The sequence below is a fragment of the Pseudopipra pipra genome, chromosome 1 (genome assembly GCF_036250125.1).
Source record: "Pseudopipra pipra isolate bDixPip1 chromosome 1, bDixPip1.hap1, whole genome shotgun sequence".
NCBI lineage: Eukaryota > Metazoa > Chordata > Aves > Passeriformes > Pipridae > Pseudopipra > Pseudopipra pipra.
Genome location: NC_087549.1, coordinates 30,904,250 through 30,913,160, shown reverse-complemented (window position 1 = coordinate 30,913,160; position 8,911 = coordinate 30,904,250).

Here is an 8,911-nt window from a genome sequence, read left to right as displayed (position 1 = left end):
AATGGGGAAGTGGATGTTTTCCCCACAGAACCTAGACAATAACTCTGGACAGCAGGAAAATGGACTAACACAGGGATCTGATGAGAGAGTGCCTTTCCTTCAGTGACCCGACTGGCTTGCCCATGACAAAGCTTTTACAGGACATAACATAAATGAAATAAGAAGAATGAAAGCATTAAACAATGTAGCCAAGGAGAGAGGAAAGAGAGGAACTTAAAGTAAGGCATAGTCTATCTCAGAAGCAGCAAAAGGCAATATCGCCTGTGTGGTTGTTCCAGCCTTCACAAAGGGGATTGTTTGCCTAGCTGGGAGCTGCCGGAAAGGATTAACAGTTTTCCAGGGCAGACAACACCCTGGCTATCCCACCTCGGGGTATCTCAGGTGTGAAGTGGGGACTTGGGGAGAGGGCAATGGTGCAGGCTCAATTGGCCAGTAGTGCCCTTGGCTGACATCGTAGTTTATTTGTGAGCTTATTAAGCCTGGCCAGTCCTTTGGGGGCACTCTTGGCAAAGGTCACAAAAGACAAGATTTTGCATAATGAATACATTAAAATCTTTTTGTTAGTGCATGGGGAGCAAGAGGATAATAGCAATGAAGCTTTGGAATACATAAAGGAGGTAAAAGAAAATTAGTCCCCGAGGTAGCAAATACGATCACCATGTGGACTTGGGTTTCTATTTTAGCACGTAAGCCCTGAGAGAAAAAAGTGCTTGAAAACATGCTGCCTTTTATTTAGATCCATAGCTACTGCACTGAAGGTGTACGCCACAAAGGGCAAAAATGCCACTCCTCTCTATGATGAGTCATTTATATGGAAGGATCCCAGACAGTGAATAGGAAAGGGTGGAGAATGCTGTGCACATTTTGAAGAAGAACTCAGGGAAGGGGGGAGGAGAGGAAGAAAAGGGGGGAAAAAAGGATTCCGTGTCAGCATGTAGGCTATAAATTGCACTTAGTTATCATAAATTCATGCTGAAAATAAAGTTAACATTGTTAGATTACAACTACGATTCTTCTATGGGATTGATGTCATAATACAGCAGATAGGACCTAGATGCACCTTTTCTGGCACTTTATTAAAGACCCAAATTGGGTGGCAAGGATAAGCAAGTTTAGGTACACCTGTGAAGATGGCAGGATCTCACGACTCGTAACCTGACAATTCAAAAGACTCAGGGCTGATAAAAGATAGAAACACCAGCTACCGGGGTCAGTTCAAGGGTGCTATAAAGAGAACCAAATCCCACTGAAAATAGATAAAGTATTACTCTAGTTCCTAAGGTGCCGTAATCTGATGAAAGCTAAGTTGTGTGAATTTTTTTAAGGGTTTATCATTCTTTGCACAGGTCCTACAGTACAAATATGCGATCTTAAGTAACTGGAAGAAAGTTAGAGTAGGATTTAGAAGTATACTTGCTGGTCCATTTGAGCACATCAGCGCTGTCTTAAGGCAAGTTTGAGCTGGAGGAAAAATCAGTGAATAACTACATCAATTTGCTAGGATGTCTTTCAATCAGTCTCTAAGATTCTAAGGTTCCTGATAAGGGCATCATTTTGGCAAAGCCCAATATAGAAACTGCTGGTTTTAGTCGTCAGGAGATCATTCAGAAAAGCAAGTTCACATCTATTTTCAGATTCTTTGAGGGAATACTTTCTAATGGAAATAGGTATATCTTTACCATGCAATCATTTTAAAGTCTGTGAGCAACTGTAAAAGGCCACTAATGATAATTTTGTGCCTTCAGAAATTATTTGCACTAGCTTGTTTTGACATTTTTGATTCTATAGAAAATATGGGTGTTAAAGGATACAATTCTATTTTATCTCACCTTGCCTCTGTTTCTGCTTCTGTTACTTACTGCTTTTATCTCAGCAGATGATGCTACTGGTAACCAGCTTCTACCTTCTAACAGAAAGTTCATTAGCATAAGTTGGAATTCTGTGGGTTTTATTTCTGGTGTCTTTGCATTTGTTGCAGGATCCAAGACGGCTCTGGTGAGGTAACAAAGTCAACTCTAAATGCCCAGTCTTTCAGCAATTTACGGAATTTTGAAATTTTCTTTTATTAAGATGCCTCAAGGGTGATTATGTTATTCCAAGCAAATACCTTAGTGGTAGAGACTAGAAATTAAAATTATTAAGATTTGCTGCTTTAGTATTTGCGGATAATGTGTGAAAGTCATATCTAATTTTGACTCTACTCAGAGTATGCTTAAGGTAATCATATTACTCTAGTACCATTTGTATTCGAAAGCCCTTCTCTGGTCATAATATCCTAAAGTGAATTAGTGTTCTTGTTTAGTATCCGTGCATGCACCATTTGGAACAGAAGAAAAAGATGACATGCTGTTCAATGTGTTGTGCATGAGTTTCCAACGAATTGACTGAGATGACCCAAACAGCTACTCTCCCTCTTTTGCTGTTAAAGAAACATAAAAAAACATAAAAAAACATAAAGAAACCATAAAAAATAGAAGTGGTTTGTTTGTTGTTGGGGTTTTTTTGATTTCTTGTTCAATATTTCAATCATTCTAAATTTATTTCATAAATGGAGAAATATATGCACTACCTGCACAGCTATGAAAAGACACCATCTAAATTTCTGTTTGAACAAATATTTTAGAAATACTTAACACATTATGGAAAGATTTTCAGCTGACAGATGAGGGAAATGCATTGCTTTACAACCTGAACAATTACCTGTGTTTTATTCTGTCACAATGAATGCCTAGAATTCCTGCCACTGTAACTAGAATACTTTTAGCATCTGGTTTCAGATCACTGATAACACACTGCAAGTTCATCAGAGCACAATGTAGATGAATACAAAACTTGTTAAATGCATGATCTCAAAAAAGAGTTAGTCAGCGGTAAATCATCATCAAATGGAAGTGATCCTAGAAGGCTCCTCAGGGATCAACATTAGATCCAGCGTTATTCAACATTTTCACCCATGAGTTAAAACATAAGCATAAATCATTCTTAGAAAATTTGTGGTGGCAGAAAGACTGGAAAATCAGTAAATAATAATGAAGACAACACAGCCATACACTGCATTCTGAATTACTGGTAAAATGAGATCATTCAAAAAATAATAAAAAGCCAGCCCATCTTGCAACTCAGTGAAATGCAAAACTGTGTATGGAGGAAAAAGGTCCAGACTAGCCTGGCAGGATGGGCATCTTTGTTCAGGAATACGTTGACTAAGGAAGCTCTAAGTATCATAGTGAAGAAGTAACCACAGGCATAATTATGAATAACAGCGATTGCAATCCTATAAATGACCAAGTGAGAAACGGGATTTGAAATTTTTATATCCTTTTATTTGGCAATAATGAGACAGATAAGAGAATACTTTGTCCCTTTCTGTTGTCTGGAGTTTAAAGAGTTTTGGTTTGTTGGGGTTTCTTTAAATATGGAGATGTTGTAGAAAAGAGACAGAAAATTATTCAAGGTTGGATAAAATGCCCACAGTGAGATACTGAAAGAGCTTGGCTTATTTAGTTTATCAAAAAGAAGATTGAGTGGTGACTTGACTGAGAGGTAACTGTGAAAGTGTAAGTACGTTCACAATGTGAAAACAGGGAGTACTAAATTTAATCAGGGAAAGAAAAGGATAACAAGAACTAATGACTGGAAGCTGAACTGAGCCACATGTTAACCATGAGTGGTTAACCACTGGAACAAGTTATAAAACGGTATGATCACTTCCCTATCTTCAGATCAAGACATACTCTCTTTCTGGAAGCTATGCTTTACCCAAACACAAGTCACTGGCCTCAGTACAGAACAATGGGATAAAATTTGAAGGTCCATGATGAAAAGCCCATAGCACAATAAAATGACCTGTCCTGGTGTTAACCTCCATAGAAAAAAAATACAGCTGGTAACCCCATTGTACATGTCTCAAATGCCATTTATTACGTCTAAGACCAATCCTTGTACTGCTTCTGTCTGAGATGACCTAAATTTTCAAATTTTAAATAACATTGTAGCAAAATGTCTTTCAAAAATGTGTTCTAGAGAATATGTGCTAGAAGGAAAGTAGGAATATTATGAAAATTATTATTAAAATTCAAATTATGTTCATAGTTGTAGTGGTCTTGTCATAATAGGTGAACGGTTAAGGTATTTAGTCTGAGCAAATAAGTTCATATAAGGGCTAGTTTTGTTTAAATAAAATCTCAGCCTAGCTTTACATTTTCTAGTCTTTTCTATCAGTAAATGGGTCACCTCCCTCTAACACAGCTGTGACAGGCTGAATAGTGTGGTTTCAGGGTATCATCTTTTCTGATGACAGAGTAAACATACTCATTTGCTATTCCAGGATGAATGAAAAGGATTGTGGATCATCCTCCATAGATAATCAGAACTCTTTTCCTGTCTGGGATTGGAAAAAACATTACCTTCAAATCACAGAAATATAAAATGTCTCGATGCATGGGAAGAGCGCATCATTTAAATTTCAGTCTGAACAAATGTTGCAGATATACTTGACATATTGTAGAAAGTCTTTCAGCTGATGGGTTAGGGACATGCACTGCTTTACAACCCGGGCAACTACTGATGCATTGTGGAGCTGCTGGATTGAAGGATTAGGCAAAAGAGTAGGGCTATTCTGCCAGATACAAAGAAGCTTTATGCCACTGGTAAATTAGCAGAAAGGGGGAAGGTAATAGCATCAGTATATGATATGTGTTTTTCCCTAAGAAGAGATAACAGAAGAGAATAGAAGTAATCAACTACCGACATGTGATTATTCATAAATATTGTGAGAAGCAAGAAAGGCATTTTTTCCTTACAATAAATCAAACACAAGGCATGGTTTTCATGCAGAATTTGATAAAATTTGACAACATTGACTCAGAAATTATCAGTGTGAGAGCCAACTTTCCAATAGTGAAGTAGTGCAAAACCATAGTAACTCCACACAAGATTTGAGTTAATTTTGTGACTTATTGTAGTTTAAATTTGCAATGTTTTTGACCTATAGTACATAAATTTTAAAAAAATTCTTTCTAATATGGTATAAGGTTATATCCATCAAGGTTACAGAAGCAAGAATTTTCTAAATTATGAGCAAAAGAGGAGGAGACCTGCAGGAAAATGTGTTGCATAAACCAAAACGTAAATACAATTATCTAGGACTGCACTATCTCTGTTATAAAATACACCTTTCAGTGTGTTTAACTTGGCCCAAGGTGCTGATTCCATTCAGCTTCCAAGATAACTGAACTTGAGTAGAATCTAGCCATTGTCACTGGATCTCCAGGCTGAAATGCTGGCCTAGGTATCTTTTCTCCTTTTTCTGTTTGATCAGGAGATATCACTGTTGAGTGACCCTTGCACAGTAAAGGTTAGAAAATTCCTAATCTTTAAGCAATTTGTGAATTATATTCATGGAGTTTCACTTAGCTAAGGTATCCCTGTCTAACTCTTCTTAAACAATGTAATGGAAAAATAAGGACCAGTAAATAGTCTGACCTTTGCGTCATGGATTTTCTTTTATAAAATGTGAAGAACAATTCTTTAAAAAGTTAAAGATTTGCACACTGTTCGTCATTTAATTCTCCTCTCAGCCCTCTAGATATCACAAGCTGGGTGAGGTCTTTCAGTGTTCCTCTCTCTTGTGAGTTTTTCATACCTGCGCTGCTCTGTTTTCTGGCAGACATGCTTTTATGAATGTCCAGGTTATGCACATTTAAGAAAGTGGTTCTACATAATTATTTTTGGGATGGTAGAAGGGGAAATGACAGCAAACCAGAGTCAACCACTCCCTGATCCAGTCCTGGAATTGTACCTTCCTTTTACATAAACTTCACTGCAACATCAGATGGGTGGAGACACAATTTTTTACTGCTACAAAAGCAAGGGAGCTGTTATTCTGTGCAGTAGAGGAGTCTCAGTTGTTAAATTTAGGTAGGGAATGAAATATACTTGTCAGATGACAGCAGATACCACTTTCTTTGTGATAGAAACTTATTCCCAGATAGAGCTGTCAATTTAGTAGATGCTGAACCAGTGCCATGATCAAGATGAATGCTTGTTTCTTAATAAAACCTTGTGTTGGGTAAGCAAAGCAGTGGCCTTTACCTCAGGCACTTCATTAACCGAACAACCAACTGATAATGGACCATTGCATCATTATTGCTTAAATAATGATGTTATACTGAGGGAATGTAAAGCAGCATTGTTTGGCTGTAGGAATACACTTGGGTCCAGAAACACCTCAGTACTTATTTGCTATATACAAAGGTATTTTTATTTGAAAAACCAATATTTTATGGATATTTCTATTCTCAGATTTTCTGCTTTCCATTGAGAGTTTTTGAGTAGATTTAATACTTATACAATCAGATTTTGTCTTCTCCTGTCCAACATTCCAAACAATTTGGGTGATAGGCAGGCCTGGCTTGATGGAATTGTCTTCCCTCGGTCACACTTTCACATCTTCCTCTACCACTCTAATGTAAAACCAGTCTGATCTGTTTTAAGTTCACTAGAGCAGCACATGGGGAACCACCAGTTAATTAGCGTTACTAGCACAACAATCCTAACATTGCAAAAATGGCTTAAACAAGAGACCAATATGACTTCTGTTGAAAGGAAGTCTATCAGTTTAGCCAATCGCTGGTGGTTGTCTAAGGAACCTCAGGAAATTGTCTTAGGACAAGTATTTGATCTCTTCATTAATAGCTTTGATAAAAATACTGGACTGTGCTAATAAAATTAGCACAAAATCTTTGGCAGAGTAGCCCATACTGAAAAGAACTAGAATTTTATACAAGGAAGAATTAGATGACCTTGACGGCTGTAGTAATAGAAGCAAGATGAAATTTAATAGTACAAAGTGTAAGGTCATGCACTCAGGGACTAATAACGAGAATTTCTGCTATAAGCTGGGACCTCATCAGTTGGAAATAGTACAGGAGGAGAAAGACTCGAGTTTAATCAGTCAATCACATGATGATTATCACTACCAGTGGGAAGCTGCCATGAAAAAGGAAAGCATAATCCTGAGATGTGCTGGGCTGTTTTCTAGTACTTGTAGAGAGTACTACTTCCACAGGGTCTTGGCAAGACTGCCTCTGGAACAGGACATACAATTTTGTTCCAGAATTCTGAAGACAGTTCACTCAAACCAGAGATGCTACAGAGAAGCAGAAAAGAGAAGTTAGGAACCTCAGGCAACGCCTGAAAAGCACCTTAACTTCTATTGCTTAGCCAGTCGCATCGCGCTCCATTGAAAGCTTTCAGTGAGACTTTTTTAAATGGCAATTAAGTGGGAATGGTTCATGCTGACAGTCATGTTCAGTTAGTATGCTGTAGTATATAATTGTTTTCAGCCAATGGAAAAGCACTTTAGTAAACATGTAAATGACACCTTAGGAGAATGTATTTGTATAGATGTTGGGAAGAAGACATCAGTAATAGCAAAATATGAACTTTTTGGTAAAACTCTACACCTTCAAGTAAATGTTTTTGATTAAAATTTCTTAAAAGTACTGAAGAAATCAAGTACAAGATAATATGAAAAATATTTATTTTCATCTTCGTAGCTGTGTACCAAAGAGGACAACTAGTGACGGACCTATGCAAAGTACGACTTCAAAATGTGCAGCAACTACAAAATAGATTTTTACATCTAAACCGCAATGAGAATATCCTACAACAATTCCACATCTTTCTAACTGTGCATGAATGAATGAAGCAGAGATTTCTTTGAAAATCCTTTGCCCAATGGACTCATTTGGACTCACATTAAGAGGCAGGAAAACAGTGACATATTTGTACTATGGCTTTAGGCATGTTCAAACAATCTAATTTATTTAAATCAGATGTATTTCCTCAATTCTGTCTTAAAAAACAGTAGCCTGACAGTTTGATATCTTGGATGCAGAAAATATTTCATTGCCACAGAAAATATCTTGGTTTGGAAGCCAGACAGAATTCCGACTTCTGGGACAATTATTCCAAAAATGAACTATTCAAACTAGTGGAATTCAGATTTTTTCAATACTATTGTAAGAACATTCTTAGTGTTTATGACTATAAAAACAGGGAAGGTATAGAAAAGCAAGTAAGCCAACAAACGGAAAATAAACGTCAAAGCGGAACTAAATTTCAATCCAGCAAAAAGTTAGAATGAGAACTAAAAGGCCCTGCTCTGAGGAGGAAAGAGTCCAATTGAACATCATTTGTTTGGAACTGGTAGATGAGACAATCTGAAATACAATATGTGTGAAGACACATTTTCAAACACACACATTTTTTTAAAATCCTCAAAGGTTAGACTACAGATATAGCTCTAGTATAAAAAGATATTTTTGCATTGGATTTATGAGAAAATATGAAGTATGGAAAACATGGAGAAAAACACGCAGTATAATAATTTCAAATAACCCGTGGGAAATGCGCAGTGGTTCACTTAACGCTATTGTTAACACACATTGCTTCTTGAAGTACAAACATAGCATGGACTTCCTAGTGAAATGTGTTATTTTTAAGCAGTTGCTGGGTTTTTCTGATTAAGGATCACACTCTTAGTCCTGAATTCCTAAATTCATGTAGATCTTGGAAAAATATAATTAGGGTATTTCTTTTTCTTCATGGTAAATGTTAACTCTTTGTTTTTAAGGGAAATATGCTAGTATGATAATAGAATAATTTCATTCTCTGTCACTTCTGTTGTCCTGTATTTTTTGCTACTATTGGACTGCATATTTTTAGACTGGGAGAAAGGAAGTTACATGTAGCAAGCAATTAAGACCTAGAATTTGCAAGCTGTCATGGCAGGTTATGGAAGAAACTGTGTTTTAGCTGAATCTTACGAGTATATAATGTCATTTCTCTGTAGTCCCTCTGCCTATAATCCAATGCAAAAAGTAAATAAAGTCCTGGAGTAATTTTT